At 38.2% G+C, this 21,494-nt stretch overlaps 1 protein-coding gene across 2 annotated transcripts in view; it reads right to left on the bottom strand.

Moving 5' to 3' along the window:
- MACROD2 (mono-ADP ribosylhydrolase 2) overlaps nucleotides 1–21,494 on the bottom strand; it is a 1,927,670-nt gene that overhangs the window by 241,919 nt on the left and 1,664,257 nt on the right. The gene's annotated exons all lie outside the window — the stretch shown is intronic.

The following is a 21,494-nucleotide window of genomic DNA, read 5'->3' as shown; positions in this document are numbered from 1 at the left end:
CGGAAAGAAACTAAGGCAATGTGCAATGACTCCCACTTGTCCTGACCTAAGTGTCGCCTATGTTTATTCTGTGCTTTTCAGAAGAATGCACAAAGGCCACCGGACCCCTGGCCTAGTTGGGCATTGATATGATAAGTGAGAGGGCAGGCGCAGATGGACCACCCAGCTGAAATCCCCCTGTGACGTCCTAGGAGCCACACATCCAGAGCTCAGCAACACTGTCAATCATCCAGACACATGAGCTTGCCCTACCCCCTGCAATGGAGATGTACATTTCAGAGCCAAGCATGTCACATTGCTTTCAACAAAAGCTGTTTAGTACAGCCTTGGCCAGCAGCTAGAAAGAAAGGTAGACAACGCATCCACAATTCTGTGTTGAGGATTTATTATGTGATGGTCATTTTCCTAGATGATTGAGCCTATTAATTCTGGACACCTCTCCCAAACCTCCCTCCCGCCCCAACCCCATTTCCATAAGCAGAAGAGGGAAAGGCAATGAACAATAGAGAGGGTATTATTCTTCTTTTAAAAGTATATGTGCCTAGACATATCATCCTTTCTCTTCCACTGCAGTGATCAGGCTACCACGGAGACTCCAAAAGACCACTGAGACACCTTAAGAGCATCGCTTAGGTAGCTTCTGAAGAAACTTCTTGCAGTTTTTGTCTTATTTCCTATGAAGGCTAGGGTTGTACAGAATAGTATGTTTCTTTATAAGGTGTATCACAGGAATAATTATCTTAGCTTTTTCATGATCCTCTTGTCTAAGGAACATCCTCTATACAATAATCTGCCTTAATATTTACTGAAAAGACCTCTAAAGTCTTTTTGAGGAAATAGAGTATAAAGCATATGTATCCTTGAAAAATTGATCTGAGGACAATTGACATTCTCTGAAATACCAGCCATTATTTTTCTTTTTATCTTTGAAAAGTTTTACTATATCACCAGTGACTACAGCAATAAAGATTTTATCCATCAGGAGGATGATAGTTTTTGAAAACATTTTCTGAATAAAACATGGCTTTCAAGAAACAGCCATCAAAGGAAAAGTTTCACTATTTTTAATGCAATTAGTTCACTATTTACCACAATTCAGAACTCCATATTCTCATTAATGATGACAAACAGAACTTATTGCACTTATATTCCTTTAATCACTCATCACCCATTAGTACTGGAATATGTTAATGCTGCAGTATCAGTCATATTTACTATTATTAAAATACTAGAATTTTAGAAGGACCAAAATAAACACAGATGGTAGAACTAAAAGCTATATCATTTCACATTATTTTATCGCTTATATTCTTCCCAAGTCCATTGTACAGACTATTTTTCCTCTTCATGTTTTGCAGAAATATAATTTATACGACATTATACTAAACATCATTGTAAAAAGCAGTTTAATAAAAGAGTATGTGTTCAGTCATGCCTTTGATTATGCCTTTTGTAGAAAACAAATCCACTGATTTAGGAATAAGTAATCTCACAGCAATAATGCTTCAAGGTAGGTGAGATTTCTTCCCTGTTCAAAAGCATAGAAAAGATTTTGAATAAGATAATGTTTACTAATAAAATGTTTAACATAGAGGAAAATATACATGTTTATAGAAATGTGTGCATTATGAAAGCTTTAAAATCTCCAAGTTTTAGATAAATATAGATAGAAATGACCACATAGTAAGTTTTCAATAAATGTTCTCACCTTTCTCTCCCTCCTTCTAACCTATTCAAACCCCTCATCCCCCCGACTGGCTTATTCCCCTACAAGTGACAACAATAATATGAAATAGGACAGTTTAAAATGAGTGATCTGAATAGAATGTCAATACATTTTCCTACAAAGGTATTGGCATGTATGAACTATAAATACCAGATTTTTTAAAATTGAAAATTACCAAAATCTGTACAAAACTTCTCATTAATACCAAGGTTTAATGTTATTATATTTTCTAGTAAGCACATATGTTTAAAGATGGCCTGTGCCACCTTTGTGTTGAATATTTTCACTAGAATTGTTTGAGCAAAAATTGCCTAACTGATATTTAGAGGAGGAATTTCTGCAGAGAATGTGAAGTTGGTTTGGGCAGAGGTCTTGAATTCCATAGGTAAATAAAGTTCATTTTAAACATCGGGTGCTACACGGGATTCCCAACTTTTTACTATTCCCAATTAAAGACATACATCTATACACATTGCTACTCTCTACTCTGACCATCATGCCAAAAAAGTGTACAAGATCAATGGATAAATAAATTATAATATATACATATGATATATTTATGTACATATATAAGTCAACACACACACACAACCCCCCCCCCCCCAACATGCAATGAAATACTATTTAGCCATAAAAAGAAGGAAATCCTGTCTTTTGTAACCACATGGATGGATTTTTTTGAGGTTCAAGTGAATTTTCTTTTTATTGAAATATATAATGCTTAAGTCATGTAAAAATCATGGCACATTTCAATTTCCCTCATATTTGTGTTAAGACCTTATTGTACATTTTCTGTTTTTCCCCGGAGTTTCTATTTGTTTGTATTGTTTTATTAAAAACAACAAAAATGTATACATTTCCATATCCCCGAGTTTTAACACGCTCCTTAAAAACGTAACTTGTTTTTATAGGACCCACCTTTTTCCTTTTTTATTGAATTTATTGGGGTGACATTGGTTAATAAAATTACATAGGTTTCAGGTGTACAATTCTATATTGTATGGATTTTAAGGGTATTATGCTAAGTGAAAGAAATCAGACAGCGAAAGACAAATACTGTAGGATCTCATTTATATGTGGCATCTAAAGACATCAAACTCACAGAAACAGAGTAAGATGGTTGTCAGGGGATGAGGGGTCAGGGGTCCATGAAATGAATAGATGCTGGTCAAAGGTCACAAACATTTGGTTACGATGAGTAATTTCTGGAGCTACAATGTGCAGCATGGTGATGGTAGCTAACATTAGTATACTTGAAAATTGCTATGAGAACAGAACATTTTGCAATATGTCAGTGTATCAAGTTATCACATTATATACCTTAAGCTTATACAATGTTATATGTTAATTACATCTCAATGAAGCTAGAAAAAAGAAAATATATTTTAACATAAACAAAATAGGAAGTACTCCGTGGTCGGCAAACTGTGGCTCACGAGCCACATGCGGCTCTTTGGCCCCTTGAGTGTTGCTCTTCCACAAAATACCACGTGCAGGCGCGCGTACAGTGCGATTGAAACTTCATGGCCCATTCGCAGAAGTCGGTTTTCGGCCTGGGCGAGTCTATTTTGAAGAAGTACTGTTGATATTTTGGCTCTGTTGACTAATGAGTTTGCCGTCCACTGGCTAGGCAATCTGCCTGGCTGGTGTGTTTGGTTGAGCATTGACCTATGAACCAGGAGGTCATAGTTCAATTCCTGGTCAGGGTACATGCCCGGGTTGTGGGCTGTGTCCCAGTAGATGGCATACAAGAGGCAGCCAGTCAAGGATTCTCTCTTATCATTGATGTTTCTGCCTCTCTCTCCCTCTCCCTTCCTCTCTGAAATCAATTAAAAATACATTAAAAATGAAAATAAATAGAATAGGTAATCCTTCTGAGGGAACTAGAGCTGAGAATCTCACACAGGTGAATATGTATCATTATTACAGTTATCTATGGTAAAAACAATGCACGCAGAACTTGGTGCCTTAGTAGTTAAGACAATAACTATTATCTTAGTTAGTTATTAGAGATAACTATTATCTCTACAATTGTGTGGGTTGACTGAGCTCACACAGTCAGTTCACACAATGTAAGTGAGCTTGCTGTGGGTTGGGAGCTCAGCTGTCTCTGTTGACAGAGTACCTACTGGCAACATGTGGTCTTTCCATGTTACTTGAGGTTTTTTGTTTTTGTTTTTGTTTTTTAGTATGGTGACTGGGTTCTGGGAGAGAATGTCCTAAGAGCAAGATTTCCTGCCGGGAGCCGGTCCATCCTTGCTGTTTCAAGGGACCTGGCATATATGGCATACTGTTCTTAATATGTTTGCTCACCTTCTTGGCACTATGTGTTTTAACCAAGGTCTCTGAGAAAGGTTGTTTCCCCAGGTAGGGATTTTCCCCTGAAGTTAGGGAGGGAATAAAACCTCTTAACTAAGTGCCAGGCGGGTAATTAATCACTTTAACTACGAACAATCATGCTTAAGCTACATAATCTTTACTCCCTGGAATGGAGATAAGAAACGCCCTAACCTTTGTAATAGAGATTGATAGGATTGAATCAACTGGTATAAATACAGATGTAACAAGACAGCAAGACACAGAACTTAGAACGCAGAACTTAGAACGCAGAACTTAGAACACAGAACTTAGAACACAGAACTTAGAACACAGAACTTAGAATACAGAACTTAGAACACAGAACTTAGAAGACAGGACTAAGAAGACAGAATGAGGAGAGACAGAACCTAGGCACAGAACCTACACAGAACGTTCTCTAGAGACAGAAGAACTTCGCTGGAGAGAACATGGCAAAAGATCCTGGACAGAAACTGGCCTCAGAACCTAGAGACAGAACCTAGCGAGAGAACATGGCAAAAGATCCTGGACTGAACCTGACTACAGAAATTGGCAAGAGAACCTGACCAGAACCTGGTGACTGAACCTGGCTGGAGAACCTGGACAGCACCTGGCTGGAGAACCTAGCGAGGGAACATGGCTATAGAACCTGGCTGGGGAACCTAGCAAGAGAACATGGACACAGAACCTGGCTGGAGCTCCTAACCAGAACTTGGCTGGAGAACCTGGACAGAACCTGGCTGGAGAACCTAGCGAGGGAACATGGCTACAGAACCTGGCTGGAGAACCTGGAGAACCTAGCAAGAGAACATGGACTCAGAACTTGGCTGGAGATCCTGGCTGGAGATCCTGGCTAGGCTGCTGATCAACAGAACACTGTCTCCGTGTCCTTCCTTCTTCGCTGACTCCGTCTATGCCTTTGGGGACCCCTGGACCTGCTGGGGCAGGACCCCGGCAATTTCCAACACAGGAGGTAAGTGATTCCAGCCCTCCTAAAATCTAGGCTCAAACTGGCACAGACTACACAAGGGCCTCCTACATTTAAGAGAAAGGGAAACAGATTCCACCTCCCAGTAGGAGTCATGAAGAAGGATTTGTGGACATTTTTAATCTCTCCAAACTATCATTCTTATGTATTTGTTTTAGTTTTCTCATTTTGCTTTTGTCTGGCAAAGATTGGTAGCTGTCTATGGACCATTGTTAGGAAATCACAGGTGGACTAACTCACCTCAAAGTCATTTCCAACTCAGAAATTTATTCTTCTCTTAAAATAAGTACACATGCCTACCTCTACATACCTGTTTGTCTTCAACTATTTGGAGAGAAGTTGTTTTTTTTTTTTTTTTTTTTTAAATAACACCTACTCAACAGACATTTATTGAATATCTAGTTCAGGTACAGTTGGGTGGTGGATGTAGCAAATCAATTCCACACAGCAGCCCTGGCCAAGAAGAGCTTGTGTGAGGAGCTAATTCTCTTCTTGGAAGGACAGTTACCATTGGCACTTTCTCTTGATGGGAGGAGGAGAGCTGAAACACTCACTGGATCCATATTTTTTCCATAAAAGTATTACAGCAATTATTTACTTTCTTGTGTCATGCCACACTGGCACAAGCTCTTTTTATGGGCAACTCAGCAAAACAGAGATAGCTGGCATAACTATGTCATAAATAGGTTGCAGTAACCACACGGTGGGCTTTCTCAGATTGGGCATGGAAGGGGGAAGGAAGAATGCTTTTCTATAATTTCTATTCAAATGTGCATTCCCCTCCCATTATAGGAACAAATTGCTCCACAGATCTCTATAACAGTCTATATAGCTTTGTCATGAAACTTACTCAGGCAAGGTAAAATAGCTATATCATCAAATAACATTATAAATCACTGCTGTCTCACAAATTTATTGCAATTGAGAAATTTAACACACGTACTTAAGTATGTGGTGCATCTATAGGATCAATGAAATCACCAAAATAAAATAAATTCTTCCCCATCCCTGGCATGGTAATTACAAGTTGTACAATCGGCCAGGACACTGTACAGACAGTTCAAGCCTATCACTGACAGCTGAGCTCATCAGTGAGACCACCAGGACCACCAATTGCTCAGCAATTAATTGGATCTCTCTGGTCCATTCAATTACACTATTAAGAAATAACCAGACCAACCATTTTTACAGTCTGGTTACTCCAGTTGTCTTAATGACTGAATTGGATGGGGTTGCCCAGTGACCCAGGCAATGGCTTCACAATTGGCCTGCAAATGATCAAGACAGCCAGTCATCCATGGCCAGTGTAATTTCACTAATAAAGAGGAGCTGTCTCCTCATATGCTGCAGAAGCACTAACAGGGTTGTTTTCATGATAAGCCATGGTCCCATCTGACAAGAGGACATTTTATGACAATTATATAGCCATATGCACCTTTGACCAGCCGTCCATCGCTTGGAATAACTCTACAGCTCAGTCTGGAAGCTGCAGTGTTACTGAAGACCCAAATCTGATTAAGTAAATTGCAGTTTCAAACCAGGCATATTGATAAATAGTTGGAAACTTTTATGAACATTGTGATGACTGCTATTTAACGTAAACATCTCCCCCCCACCCCCACCCCCTGCTTTCAAAAGAAATAAATGACCATTTTCTTCCTCGGCTGACATATTTGATCAAAGAATGAAATAAAAACATTGGAGAAGGAGTGCTTTTAAAAGCAACCTAGTCATTTGCAGACTATAAAACCTAAATTACAACCCCTGATTTTCCCGGCAGATGCTTGAATGAAGCACTTCTCTATTCAGCAGATATGGGTCTTATTTCATAAATATGATTTGCTACACACACACACACACACACACACACACACACACACACACACACACACCAGGAAGAGCTCACTGGCTCTATGGTACATTTTCCTTTCTCTTTAGTCAGCTCCATTTGCAGAGAGCAGATTTTAAAGCAGTCATTAGAGATATTTTATAGTTCACTTTTGCTTTGTCATTATCAATAGTCTTTCAAATATTTATCCACGTTGTCACCCAACCAAACATTTATGAGGCATTTGCAAATATATTTAGAAAAGCCATTATCTGTGAGCCATAAACTATTCTGCCTACAATAGATATTAATTCAGCAGTTCAGTTGAAGGTGTGTTAGTGGAAACTAACATGCTGTCTGGTTCATGACCTATAGGAGCATCGATGGCATCCTGTTTAATGAGCATCAGAGAACAGACAAATTAAGTTGTCACGAGAGCAGATATTCTTCATCTCCCTCCCCCACTTGCTGTATCATCTGTGCTCTTTCCTACTTTACAATCCTCTCCTAATCTTTAAAATCTCCTTGTCTCCTCCCCTAGCAAAAGGTCAGACTGAACACACCATTAAATATTGATGTGTAATTTCAAATATGTATATGAAAAACGCAGCCAGTCTATCTAACCATATAAATGCTAAATGGGGATCAATTTAACAAAACAATTTATTTCAGTAATGCCATGTATTTTCTTACATGCTAAACTAAAAAGTTACATTTTCTATTTTTCAACCAGTTTTGACATAATTATATAAATATAATTACTTATTTAAATTTAAAAAATAGTAATTTTAAGTTTCATTCCTATGCATTATAAATTCTTATTAATAAATAAAATTTAAGTTATGAGTTCAAACATGATATATTTAAACATAACTTTTCCATAAATTAACCATGAACAAAATAAGGGAAAATCCAATTATTCAAACAGAAGTTTAGAATGCATCACATCATTTGGCTTAGAGAACATTATTATAATTTATATAAATACATTATTATCAAAGCATACACATCAAATTTTAAATCTCTTTTCAGGCATATGTATGCCAAAAAGATGACAGGACAGACTCAAGCTGGATTAATTTCCCTGGCTCCCCCTTGATTAAATTTGTATCATTATCTTGGCCAATTGACTTGACTTATCTACCCCCTAATTTGCAGATCTTTTAAGTGCATTCTGATGTTTTTGATGATTAATGGCTTCTAACTAAAAGTGACAAAGCAATCTTGAATTTCAATGTGCTTCATGTGTATCACTATGCTTTAGACAAAGTACTCTATTTAAATGTTATACACTTAAGTCCCAACATCACATTAAAAGATGTAGTGCTATAAAAGAATGCAATTTTCACACTCTTCATATGCATTTATATAATCATGTCCTTTTTAGTAAGATAATTTACAAATTAGCATTTTCAAAGAGGGAGTCTGGAATTTATTTAATGCAAAGGTATCATTGTGGTGTAAGGTTAAGAAATCTATTTTTAGCAGCTAGTACATTTTCTTATATTAAAACATAAATAATTCTTCAAAAAATATTAAATTCAAATACTATTTACAACCAAAGAATTTGTAAGTTGTCATTGCGGATGGTGGCACTCATAGAATAAAGAAGAGAATTGATGAATATTTAGAAACTACAATTTATATAAGAGAATATGAAAGAAGTATTTTTTTAAAAATTAAAGAGATGATATATACAACTTAAAGACATTAAAATTAATAAACAATGCTATAAGGGCATAGATACACAAAGTAAATATAAAGAAGAAAAATTGCATTGCATTAAAATTAAAAACTTGTGTTCATTACAAGCCATCATAAGAGAATAAAAAGGCAAGCCCCAGAGAAGATATTTGCAATCTGGCAAAATTTGTGCACAGAATATATAAAGGATTCTCTTAATAAGAAAAAAAAAATCCAATAAAAGTAAAAAATGTAATACATGCTTCACAAAAGATATTCAAACGGACAATAAGCATATGAAGACATGCTCAGTGAAATCCAAACCACAATGAAATATCTCTACTCTTGCACCAAAGTGGCTAAACATAATACTATTTTAAAAATAAGATATCATTTGGGAAGGATGTGGAGCAAATTGAACTCTCAGACTCTTTGAGAGTGTCAACTGGTGCAGCCACTTTGGGAAGAGGTTTTATGCAATCTCCAGTGAAACTAAGAATACATATTCCGTAGGGCCCAACAATTCCATTCTTGATACGTTTATCCAACAGAAATGATGAACATCATGTGCATCAATATTCTGAGAGGTATTATTTTAATAGTACAACTAGAAGCAACTTAAATGTGCATCAAAAGGAAAATGGAAAATAACCTATCTCATGCTATATTCATATAGTGGAATATTCCCCTCAACAATGAAAAGAAAGAAACTATTTGATACATGTATCAGCATAGAAAAATCGGGGGGGGGGGCGGGGAGGAGCAAAAAAACTAAAGAAAACATTATATTCAGTAAAATAAACTAAACACAAAACAACAAATACTATATGATTCAATGAACAGGAAAAACAACTCTATGGGGATAGAAACTAAAGAGGGGACCAGCAGGTGATCATAGTGGGAGGGAGCATGAGCAAGGTTGCTGGAGTGCTGCTAACACTTATTATATTGATGTGAGTGCTAGGCTAAGGGTATATTTATTTTGCAAAAATCTATGACGCTTCACACTAAAGATGTATGCATTTCATAGAATGTTATTATAATTGGTTTACAAAAATGAAAAAAATATATACAGGGTGTCCCAAAAATGTATAACACTTTAATAACTGATAGCTCAATTTTGAAGATGAAATGGATTTTAATAAACACTGCCTTATAATTATTCAGAGTGTGTATATATTTTTGAGGACACCCCGTATAATATAAGTAATTCTGTGTAAGGAGGTTGGAGGCTTGATGCAACATTTTAGTGTAATATACATTTACTTCTACAATATGCATCATGTGACCAAAAATTAGTCTTTATGAAGGAAGCTACTTGCTCACATAATTGTTCCAATGTTCAGACCAGAGTAGACTGACAACCCTGCTGATAGACGGCTTCTAATTTGGAAAGTGTGCAATCATGAGGCCTTCATGAACTACCTTGCTTCAGGAAAAGCAAAGTCAAAGCTAATCTATGCTTTTAAGATATTTTGTTAATTAATAATAAATACAGAATGTATTCTCTATGAATACTAGACCTTTTCCATGATAATTTTTCAACATTGCTGAATTTTTAATATAAATATATATTTATTAAATTTGTTTAATTTATGTATATAATTACTATACATATTTATGTATTAATACACAACTCATATATTAATGTCAATGTTAACATATATTTATGAACATACTACGGGCCCAGTGCATGAATTCATGTACCTTGAAAGGAACTGTGGGCCGTGAGGCTGCAGTGGGCACAGGGGCAGGTCTTGGCCCATCCTCCACACACCCCCTACCCTGCCCTTCCCTTCACTGCCCCGGTCCCCTGTCTGCCAGCAGCCCCACTCCCACTGCCACTGCTCCCACCTGCTGATGGTGCCAAGTGATTGGGGTCGGCACCAGCAGCGGGTGTGAGCGGCAGCTGCTGCCCCGATCGCCCCTCAGGAGCAGGCGGAGGTGGAGAAGCCCTCAGAGGCGATTGGGTATGGTGCCAGCTCCAGCAGTGGGTGCAAGCAGTGGCTCTGGCATCAGCTGCGGGTGCAAGTGGGGCTGGCGCTGGCAGTGGGTGCAAGCTCTAGGTGGGACTGTGGGGTGCAGGAGCAAAGAATTTTCAGTAACCACCAGAGGCTTGCCCCGATGACAATGACCGGCACCCCGCCTTGTACTGGTGCCCCCGCTCACGTGCTTCACCATCCCAGTGTGCCCGACACCCACCATGTTCTGCGCATGCCACCTGGTAGTCAGCGCACAGCATAGCGAAGGGTTGTTTGGTTGTTAGGTTGTTCTGCCATTCGGTCTATTTGCATCTTAGGGTTTTATATATATAGATAACTGCATGTAATTTTTCATTGTTGGATTATTTTTAGCTGAATTATTAAAAACAAGTCAGCAATTGCAAGAACATGTGATGTCTTAGTGCAAGATGCATGATAATTATCTATTTGATGGCAATATTCTCAGAGAGGTGTTCCATTCTGTAATGTAAATTTTGGGTCCTAGTTTCAATGCTGAGCACAATTCATTAAGGTAATTTTGGGTTCTAAAGTCTAAATTAAAGTATTATTTTTTCCTGAGTTGATATAAAATAAATATGAATTACTAAATATGCATTAGAAAAGCTCAGATGACCTCTTAAAGAGAGATAAAGACAACAGCAAGAAAGGTAGAATAAAAAAAATCTTTCTTTTTTTAAGGCAGTCCATACTGGGAGGTCTTATAAGCAGAGTCTGGGGTAGGGCAGTGGTTGGAAAACTGTGGCTCATGAGCCACATGTGGCTCTTTGGCCCCTTGAGTGCAGCTCTTCCACAAAATACTGACTTCTGCGCATGGGCCTTGAAGTTTCAATCACACTGTACATGGGCGCCCACACGTGGTATTTTGTGGAAGAGCCACACTCAAGGGGCCAAAGAGCTGCATGTGGCTCTCGAGCCGCAGTTTGCTGACCACTGGGGTAGCGGAATGATAGCAGTGAACACATTTAACAAAATGTGTATTAAAGCTGATTTTTTTTCCATTCTAATAGAACTTTGAGAACAAGTAAAGAGTTAATGTAAATGATTCATTGGATTTTAGTTGGAGTCATATCCTATCTTCTTCAAATATTTAAACTAATGTCCTGAAAACTGAAAGTGAGGTGGAGGGTGGTCTGTGGGGGGTACTTTAGGCTTAGCCACAAAGTATAAGGTCAACCTTCTCTGAAGACATTGGAACATGGCATGAATATCACAGCACTATACTTAAAAGTCCAAAGAACTGGTTTTTGAATCCCTGCTCTTCCAAGTACTAGTTGTGTAACTTTTAACTTCATTTGTCCAGCAGATATTTGCTGAGCAGATGCATAGCACCAGCTTCTCAGAATATATAAGTGAAAAGAATCACAGTTCCTGAATTCCAAGAGGGAGAAGAAAAAACACAAATTAATAGTTGCTTTCATTAGAGCATGGTCCGTGCTATGGCAGAGTCTATTAACTCAGGGCATTTGCTCTGGGAGTATGGGATAAAACATGCAATCTGAGTTCTGATGGATGGGCAGGGTTTCACCAAGGAAAGAAGGGATGGGGGCAACACCCATAAGAGAAAGCTCCAGGAAAGAGAAAGCATAACTCTTTGGGAAAGGGCAAGTAGTTTAATGATTAGTTAGCATATGAGGCATAAAATGATAAGAAGTAATGCAAGAGAGGTAGGAAGGGCCAGGCCAAGCCACACTAAGTATCCCCCAAAGATTTATTCTTAGACCAATGAGGAACCTTAGGGAGGAATCAGCCCTATCAGAATTGTAATTCTTAAAATCTCATTGGGATTCTATAGGATGGGATAGAAGGAATGATGGTGGGAGGGATAGATAGGGAGATTAATTAGGAAGGTGTGGCATTGATCTAAGTAAGGTACTGTGACTACCTAACCTAAGATATTGACTGAAGGGATGGAGAGAACATAGATTTGAAGGGCATTTGGGGGGAGGAATTAAAAAAAAACTTGATTAGATATGGGTCTTGATGAAAAATCGGAGATCAGCTGGCCAGTGTTGCTCAGTGGTTGAGCGTCAACCTATGAACCAAGAGGTCATGGTTCAATTCCGAGTCAGGACACATACATGGGTTTTGGGGGTATGCAGGAGGTGGTCAACCAATGATTCTCTCTCTCTCTCTCACCATAGATGTTTCTCTCTCTCTCTCTCTCTCTCTCTCTCTCTCTCTCTCTCTCTCTCTCTCTCTCCCTTCCTCTCTGAAATCAGTAACAACATATTTTTTTTTTAAAAGAAAGAGGGATCAGAAAGAAGGTCTGGATTTTTAGCTTGGGCATCATGGTGTGCAGACACATTAGATACCATTTGAATCTGAATAATACAAGCTTCAGATGAGAGTAGCACTTTTCATAACCTTCCACAACAAAATCTGCTCTGAAAAAAGTTACTCTTTGATGGTTACATTCAAGGAGGCTGATCAGTTGTGAGGAAGATTGCAATAATTTTTCAATGAACACAACAAGAATGCTTTATCACAGGGGTAATAGGACAATCTAAATAAATAGGGCTTATCTCTTTCATTCTTCCTGTTGAGTAATGAGCTTTACTAATTGGTTAGAACACACATTTTATATTAGAAGTCTATCTTTTCTTTAATTAAAAGAAGACTGAATACTTGAAGTACTCCCTCTCTAGCTGACTTTGTGGCTTTGGTATGCAGTACCAAATCAAACACATACCAATAAATGTTCATAATGAGAAATGTTAATTGAGCTCACAACATGTGAGAAAAATCTTGGGAATTTACAAAGGCTCAGCCTCTTGCTTTCAATGAGGTCCAGAAGGTAAGGTAATGAGTATAATTTTCCTGTTAGTGGACAAGCAGGTATTGAAAACCCACTAGCAGGAAACATGGCACCTCATTTAAGCCATTAGAGTCCTACCATCAGAATTTATCAATTTATCACTATCAAAGTTTTAAATGCTTCTACCTATTTTCATAAAATCCTATTGGGCTTATACAGCTTAAAGTCCTCTCTTTCCACCTGGGTCATAAGCACAGTGTAGACAGGGATCCTGCCATCCAGTCTCTTTGCGTCTGTGCTTACTATCTAATAACTAGCACAAACCAGAGCTAATGGAACTCCTACTCTCTGAGATTGAACTGTTCAGAGGGTAGAGCATGCTCCCAGAGTATCAGACATAAGCTTGCTTATCAAACGTCAGAGGAACATGAGGAAGAAGGTGTTGAAATTATCAAGGTCTTCTTGATTGGATATAAGGCCTATGATTATTTAAATCAATTTGTATCTAGTCATTTAGGTTAGTGGCTGCAACTGGCGTATTTCTTTGGCTTGTAGATTTAGAAACTCCAAAATTTCTTGTAAAAATTAGAAATAAATGACAGTTTGAAGCCAATGCCATTTGTGGATAGATGGTGTTTGACACCTGCCAGAAGAATTCAGTTGCCATAGTCTGGTTCACATGAATTAATGCAAAAGTCTGTTTCCAGCATAATCTAGTGGTTCAATGGATCTGACCTAGCATGTAAAAGCCATTTCAGGTCTTCCTTGGAGCACACACCACTTAAAAGAAATGTTATCTACTAAGTGGAACATGAAGGTAAATTATCTACCAGATAATTTATAATACATTAATTCATTGATCTTTCTACCATGAACTCTCCCCATATTACTTCAATTAGGCCTATGAGCAAAGTAGTGCTGGTCAAATAGGCTCTTCTCCATTGTTCTAATGTATATATATATACATAATTTGTGTGTGTATATATGTGTATGTGTGTGTGTGTGTGTGTGTGTGTGTGTGTGTGTGTGTGTGTGTGTGTATATATATATATATATATATATATATATATATATATATCCTTTCCCATAAATAACGATTAAATGTTAGCTTGGTATATTCAAAACTACCTAGGCATTTAGGTTCCAATTAACTAATTATTTTCATAGTCTCCAGATTTAAAAGTTTGAAATGTAGTAATCGGCATGGTGAAATAAACAAACCCTGTCAATGTCTAGCAATTGCTATTCTACTTGAGTGACAATAGTCTAACTGAGGAAAGAAGAAAGTTGTACATTTTGACTAAAAGTTTAAAAGTCAGACATATAATTTCAACTTAAAAGAGATACGTGAGGTAATTATTTTTCCAGGAAATCCCTGCCTCAAATTTCTAGATACCTAGAGTAACAAAATTTCAAGGCTTTGAATAATCCAGGCAACTATCATAATATTTTGCTTTATTATGATAATGAAGACATAATTCAAGTAGAAGTATTCTTTTTCTTTTTTTTAACTATTCTCTTTCATTTCTTCTCTGCCCAGAAGAGGTTGAGATTGAGATAAAAGGAGGCATTTTATAATATCATATGAATACCAGCTGTTGCGTTTAGGCCTGAAGCTACATTTCATTTTAGACTATATTGGGGAAAAATATAGTTTTGCCATTGAAAAACTGTTGAAATATGCCACAAGTTTTCATCTCCGGGCAAATAACCACATTAAAACCCATTGAGTTCTTTATTCTCTAGCTTGAAGACACTTTAGAGAAGTGTCTGCAAAATAAATTATGTGCATTTTTACCCAATTCAGGCAAGCTTTCACTTTACTATACTCTGATAAACTCTTTTCTCTCTCATATTCACATTTCTTAAGAAAAGAGTCACTGCATACTCAGCTTCCATGGCCAGCACTTGAAACCAAATTCTTCTCATTTGAAAGAGAGTGAGGCATCCAGAGTGACTGGTTTTATGAGTTGGACCTCTGTGATGAATTCTTCCCAGATGCTGAGATGAATAAAGCACCGTCTCTGCTCTGAAATACTTGTGCAAGCAGGTGGATTTCAACCAGATGACTTTAAGCACTGAATGTTCTGCTATTCTTCTGGACACAGTTTAAAGTTGGATAAAGACCTTTCTACTGCCAAGACATAATCATCACACTTCATCTAAAAAAAACATTTATGGAACATAGTCTTTGTGTATGAACTATAATAAGGCACAAGCCTTCCATTCATGGAGTTTTCTACATTCAGAAAATATTTATGAAACACTTTTGAAGCGTATTGAGCAGAACAGGGAGAATGCATGTCTCTGGTAAACGCAAAATCATAAAACATTTGTTAATAGCTCTTAAAAACAGAAGCTGCTATAATTCTACTTATTGAACTGCAAAGGCAAACTTCTATGAGAAGCAATAGCAGTTGTTTTAGTTTGGATTCCACCAGGAACAGAGCCAAGGACTAGGGTTTATTTGGGAGGTGAACTCAGGAATCATGGAGGGAGTGGTAAAGTGGCACAGGGTAGGGAAGGCAGTCAATAAAGGCTGTTACCAGCCAGCTACCACAATGGGTCACTGGAGCCTAAAGCAGTGGGGAACCCTGAGAATTGGTGTAAAATAGATGTCTTAAATGTATGGCACCCAAGTGGAGAAGAATTGGTGTATTTACACACTAGAGAATCACTGGATGAGGGCAACATTCCCAGAAGACCTCTACTGGTAGAGAAGACATCCACTTATGGAAATAAGCCCATAGGCACAGAATGGCATATAGTGACAGCTGGGAATTGTTTGGAACACAGTGAAATGTTAAGGTCCATGGGATATGAACAGAGCACAGGCAGTGCATGGTTTTTCCCTCCTCTTCTGCTTTTTCCAACTATGTCTTTCTCATCTAACTTGATTAGGGGTATCAGGGCTGAGAGATTAATTTGTCTCTTTCTTAGTTATTATTTTTCCTTTGAGAAAATTCTTTCACACCTACTTGGTAGTATCATGTGAAGATGTATTTCCACAAATGACTAGAATAATAAAACACAAAACGTATAAGAAAAGCAATTCTATGTAAACCAAGCTGTTGTATGTGATGTGAACTACGTGAGCTGCTTAATTTCTTCCCTATGTGCACACATATCACAATGACTTTTCTAAAACATATCTGAAGCTCAGGATGTTTTAATATTCAAGTTTTGATGACATTCAACTCTACTCATTTGGCATGTAAAAGGAAAAAAAACTTTCTTTAGTTCATGCCTTCCTAGGTCAAGATTTTCTCACAGAAAATCAATTGACTGGGAGACTTAATGTGACTGCACAGCACTGGATTGTTTTGCCTTTTATCTGAGCATCGTTCACCAATGAGATTAAGAAATAGCAAATCTTATAAGCAGTAGATTGTCAGATGAGGTAGTGTTTGCACCAAAGTTTTAGACATATTCAACGGCTTTGAGTGTTGAGTTATGATCCAAGAAAGGGTTTCTGTAAATTAGTTTGTACTTCTTTAGGTACATGCTTAATGATTAAATGAAAATGTTCACACAGAAATGAAGACACAGGAAATTAATAAAATATATAGAAAACATATAGCAATAAAGTGAAAAAAAACCACAAAAAACCCAGTCATATGAAATATAAGAAAGCTTTAGGGTACTTCTGATGAATCTGAACCTATTCACATTCCAACTGATTACAGTAATCATTATTATTAGCATATAATTTCTTCATTTTATTCACACTTCTCTGTCATAATAATCACAATAAAATTCCAAGGCTTTTGTTTCAGCCTGTTGTAAACAATGGAACTCTAAAAGATAATTTCTGAAACGATGTACAAGCAAAGGCATCATTTTTCCTTCTGACACTGAAGCGACAAAAGCAAAGCAAACAACACTGCTTAGTGCAATACCAGAATTCTCATCACCAAGACTTGGTTTCTATTTAGAGAGTCATTCAGATGCCTTTAAATAACTTGCTGAAATTGCATCTAATGAAGATGATTCTCTGGAAAAATGGGCAGCCATTTCAGAATTGATCATTCCCACATGAATGCAGCCTTTTCAGGTGAGCTCCTTGATTTATTATTAAAGAAAATATCCAGTAAAATTTATTTAGTTTCCCTGTTCTTTTCCAACTCGGGGAAAATATATATGCTCAATCTATATCTCTGGAAAGTCTCTCCTCCACCCTCTTTATTGTCAAGGTGGTGGTTTTCCACAGTGAAGGGCTTTGAAGCATGTCAGTTTATTGTGCATGTCCATCCTCTACATTAATTCAACATAACTGTTATGGAGGATCAATGGAGCATGAGTTATTCTTGCACTTGGTGTGATGTCTCAGAATAACCACACAGCCCCAAATATCTGTTCAGACAATGGCCTATCGAATAATATGGGAAAAGACTGAGTTTAACTCAACAGGCTTTTGCTGGGAATCTACCTGGTACCAGGCACTGTGTTAGATCCAAAAAGTAGAAAATAAAATAAAATTCAGGAGGTGAGAGAAAGCCTCTGACTTTAAGTTTAGAGTCTCATGAGGAGCTGACACATTGAGGTGAAATAGGCAGAGTGACACAAAATGCAGGCCTCACTTTGTAGAACTTCCAGACACGTGGGTTTATAATAATGTCCAAACCAGGCTCCTTTCACAGTCACTTCTTATGAATTGATGGCCACCTGCATATCCAGCCCCTGCCTGCCTATCCTCACATCTCAACATTATCCCACTCTTGCTCCAAGTTGACAGAACTTTATGTACTTCTCTGTCCATGGCAGCTTCTTTCTGGTCACTGATCCCTTGTTCATCTGTCCAGAAGTTAAGCCTTTTGCTGATTACCTGGATAACTCCTGCTGACAACTTCCGTGCCAGTGAAGGAGCTATATCCTCAAGGAAATGTTCCCTTATCTTCCTAAGCTGGATTTGGTACCACCTCTACTCCCTATCCTAGCCCCTGAATTTTCCTGCCTTGATAATATCAAACTCTATCATATTCCATTCATCCATCCATCAATCCTTCCAGCCAGCCATCCAATCAGGAGAGTTTAATTATTGATGACTTTTTATGTGTCTGGGAAAAAATAATCAAATGCAAGATATAAGGCTTTTGTCCTCAATTCTAGTGAGAAGAAATAGACAATAGACAACTAAATAAATTTAAAGTAAAATATAATTTTAGATAGACGTTAGCACTATAAAAGTTAAAATGGGAAATTGAGACACAAGGTTACTGTCAGAAGTGTAGGAGAGCTACTTAACATAAGTGATTAGGGATGGCAACTCAGAGGTATCCACAGGGCTGACCCTCCTCTATTTTCCATTATTCTTAAGCTTTAAGAAAGAGTTCCAGGCAGAGGATGGCAACGCTCAATCACTGAGCCACACTGATCTGGCTTAAAGTATATTTTAAATCCCTATCCACAATTAAAGAATTAAGCTCATCAAGTTTTTCCATCACCTGGCTCATTCAATTAATAATGCAGTATCCTTAGCAGCTTTCAAATAGTGCAAAATTTACACCATTTTAAGACTGCATGCCCTTTCCTCCACACTAGATATTTAATTAATAAGCTGAAAAGTAATATGAAAATAGTTAAAGACTCTAATAATTATCTGGTGAAAAGTGTTATTTAGGGCTCAGAGAGCTCTAGCCTATATAATAAAAGCCTAATATGCAAATTGACTGAACAGCAGAACAACTGGCAGAATACTAGCAGAATGGCCAGTTGCTATGATGTACACTGACCACCAGGGGGCAGATGCTCAATGCAGGATCTCCCACAGGGGGAGCCAGCAGATGGACATCCCTCAAGGGTCCCAGACTGCGAAAAGGCACAGGCTGGGCTGAGGGGACCACCCTCCTGCCCCCCTCCCCCCCACACACACACTGCACGAATTTCATGCACCAGGCCTCTAGTTTCTTACAAAAAAATATAAAGTCAAGTTGTAAAATGCTTATTTAACATTTTGTCAGCATTTGAGACCTCTATATTTTCTACTTAGCAATAAATGTATAAATAAATAATCAAACACGTATAATAAACAAACAAAAATTCTAAGAAGCTGGGATAGTCAGCGAAGCCCTGTGTAAAGACACTTGAAAGGTGTTAAGTGGCTTGGAAAGCTGTGAGAAGCAGAAGCTCCTGAAAGAGTGGTTCACCTCTGTTATCCAGCAGGGAGCATTCAGTGTCTCCAGTGAACATCTGCAAGTAAGACCACCACTGGCTGTGATGTTGAAAGAGGGCCACCAGCTGCTAAACAGGTCTTGGCTTTGCCAAATTTGGAAATGAAAAGATGAATTTCAGCAGATAATGAGTTTGCATCTCAGATAAATATCTACCAGCATTTGGATTTCCCCCTGTCTCCAGCACTGTAATCCTGGTCCCAGGAACCAGAATATGTCCAAAGAGCCCCTCCCCTGAGACAGTATATGGGTACATAAGAGATGCCTCTTACTAGGGACGGTGTAAAATGTATTTTTATGAATACAAACCATGGTGGGGTGGGCAAGGCGATTGGAGTTTGTGATTGTGCTACCTTACTCTGAAAATGTGGCCACTTTGAAAACTGTACGTTGCAGGAAATTTGCCAGCCCTCACCCACTGGATTTTGATTGTACCCTTTCTCCCACCCTTTAATCTAGTCTTGACTTAGTCGGGTTAGGTGGGGCAGCTGACTCAGACTTTTGGAGTTTGTTCTGTTACTAGACTGAGCACTCCAGTGTCAGCCACAAACCACTTTATTCCACTGTTGCAGTTTCAAATAAAAGGAAATATTTTGAAAAACAAGGTAGCTCTGATCACTCATTAGAAGGTCTATTATTAAGAAAGTATATCATTTTATTCACAAAGAGAAAAAAAATGTTTGAAGACTTCAGAGTAGGAAAGAGAGAGAAGAAATTTGATGTGTACTGGAAGGCTGACGAAAAATCCCTAAAAATATATGAGACACTGACTATATCTCCAAAGGTTTCACAAGGCCTATTCTTTTGGAGAAATGGGTTCCATTCTGATGAACTATCTAAGGTTGCTTTAGGATAGTCTCAAGACCAATAGCTATTGCTCTGTAAGCAGAGGCTACAAATTAGTCGTAGAACAAAACTGCCAAGGGCATGGCCATACTCCCGGTTCTCCAATTGGGTTATTTTTGCTTGCTCCATCTTCTTCACTTCTCCATGACCAACTCATATCTATCACCAAGGATTCTCATTCACTTGTCTTAGATAAATTCCTCATTTTCATTTTCTCCTCACTAAGCCAGTGGTTCTCAACCTTCCTAATGCCACGACCCTTTAATACGGTTCCTCATATTGTGGTGACCCCCAATTTCATTGTTACAAATTGAACATAATTAAAGCATAGTGATTATTCACAAAAACAATATGTAATTATATATGTGTTTTCTGATGGTCTTAGGCAACCACTGTGAAAGGGTCATTCGACCCCCAAAGGGGTTGCGACCCACAGGTTGAGAACTGCTGCAGCCAAATGCTCTTTGCTTGCCCTGCTCAGTAACCACAATAATAGTGCTAAAACTTGCTTCCCCGGGCTGGAGGCTATCTCCCAGCAACCACTCTCCCCTCAGTGCAAAGCACGCTATACACAACAACTCCCATCATTGTCCATACACAGCATACCTATCCCTCACTCAATAGCCTGTAGCGGTTCTATATCATTGCCTATTCTATTCAGTATTGGGGTTCTCAGATCCCCCTGGCTGTAACTAATCCATACTGTGCCTTTGTGGGGATCAGTCTCACTCTATCTTAAATTGGGTCTCGCCATATACAAACCCCAGAGATACAGACAGAAGAAGTTTGAATAGCTTACTTAGAAAATGATTTTAAGAAGCACCATTAGGGAAATTAGAAAGTGAAGAAGGGAAGGGAGTCAATGCCAATGCATCGTAGAGCAGATAACTATTGTGAGAAACTAGGATTCCGTGTTGCTGGGAGATTTCGAAGATAGTATAAAAAATCCCTCGATTTAACCCACCTGTGATTGCAGGATCTGTGGTATGTGTGATTCAACATCATCGATCCCTGAATGTTGTGACTTTATTAAATTAACATATTGCCGAAACCGGTTTGGCTCAGTGGATAGAGCGTCGGCTTGCGGACTGAAAGGTCCCAGGTTCGATTCCGGTCAAGGGCATGTACCTTGGTTGCTGGCACATCCCCAGTAGGAGA

The sequence above is a fragment of the Myotis myotis genome, unplaced genomic scaffold, assembly GCF_014108235.1.
Source record: "Myotis myotis isolate mMyoMyo1 unplaced genomic scaffold, mMyoMyo1.p scaffold_m19_p_9, whole genome shotgun sequence".
NCBI lineage: Eukaryota > Metazoa > Chordata > Mammalia > Chiroptera > Vespertilionidae > Myotis > Myotis myotis.
The sequence above is the reverse complement of the archived record's forward strand: the minus strand, read 5'-3'. Positions and strand labels throughout refer to the sequence as shown.